Source organism: Juglans microcarpa x Juglans regia, chromosome 1D, assembly GCF_004785595.1.
Source record: "Juglans microcarpa x Juglans regia isolate MS1-56 chromosome 1D, Jm3101_v1.0, whole genome shotgun sequence".
Taxonomy (NCBI): domain Eukaryota; kingdom Viridiplantae; phylum Streptophyta; class Magnoliopsida; order Fagales; family Juglandaceae; genus Juglans; species Juglans microcarpa x Juglans regia.
This window is the reverse complement of record NC_054594.1, coordinates 3,675,754-3,677,259: the sequence shown is the minus strand read 5'-3', so window position 1 is coordinate 3,677,259 and position 1,506 is coordinate 3,675,754.

The window sequence follows — 1,506 nt, the reverse complement described above, 5'->3', positions numbered from 1 at the left end:
AAAATTTAAAGGTATATGAGATTGAAATCTGATGGCTCGAGCAACATTTAATATATGCTGATGCTTTCTTTCAATAATAGTATTTTGTTGAGGAGTATATACACAACTAAGTTGATGTATAACCCCTTTATCAACAAAAAAATATTTCATATCAAACTCCAAAACATTATCAGTACGAACAGTTTTGATTTTTGAATTAAATTGAATCTCAACAAAGAAAAGAATGCTTGTATATAAGATCAAGTTTCAGATTTTGATTTAAGTAAGTATATCCAAGTACACCTACTAAAATTATCTACAATGGTTAAAAAATATTTGAAGCCATTATAAGAGGGTATAGAAAAAGGTTCCCATACATCACATTGAATGATTTCAAACACAGATGTTACATGAGATGTACTCGTAGGAAAAGACAGTCGTTTTTGTTTGGCAAGAGGACATATAGAACAATGATTAATATGCTGAGATGTAAGGTTGGAAAGATCAGAAGCAATGTCATGTAATCGAGAATTACAAATATGTTCAAGTCGACAATGCCATATGTAAGAATTTCCTGAATATAACAGAAATCATGTAAGAATAAAAGAAAACATGATAACTATGAAACTAATTTGCTTACTGAAATAAGATTGAAAGTAAATGTTGGAACATAAAAAAATTAGTTAGAACAAAGGAATCAGAAAGTCTAACCGTGCCCTTATGTGTGACTTGAGTATATGACCCATTAGGTAATTTGACAGAAATATTGACAATGGAATTTATGGAAGAAAAAAGGGATAAGTGACCAATCATATTATCGATTGCACCCGAGTCAAGAATCCAAGATTGAGATGGACTGTAATTATGAGTGTTATTAGCAAGAACAATGGAAGTACCTAAAAAACAAGGATCAGGTCTAGAGGGTACAGTAGAATTAGAGGGTGCAAAAACTGTTCCTGCTTGATTTATAGAGGGAACATTAGACTGAGTTTGAAGAAATGTAATGGGCTGTTTACATTGCTCTTGAGAAAAAGGAAATGATTGGGTTAAAACTGAATCAGAAATATTAGATTGGCTAGCAGATACTTGATTGACATTAGGGTTTTGAGATTTCAGTTTGTATCCAGGAGGATACCCATGAATCTTGTAACACTTATCAATGGTGTGCCCTGATAAATCACAATGTGTACAGTATGGTCGATCCTTCTGAGGAACAAAAACCTTGCCATGTTTGGATTCATTAGATCCAGTAGATCCACAATTAAAATCTCGAGTAGAATCTCGATTCGAAAACAAAACAAGAGATTCAATAGAAGTCAAAGAATCAGATACAATTTCTCTTTGTTTCTCTTCTTGTAAAACAAGAGAGAAAACCTTATTAATTGGGACAAATGGATCAGAAAGTAAAATCTGACTACGCAAATGAGCATAAGACTCATTGAGGCCCATCAAGAACTATAGAACATAATATTCTTGCTGAAAATCAACGATTTTCTTTATAGCTCATCAAGAACATGGAGGTAGAGG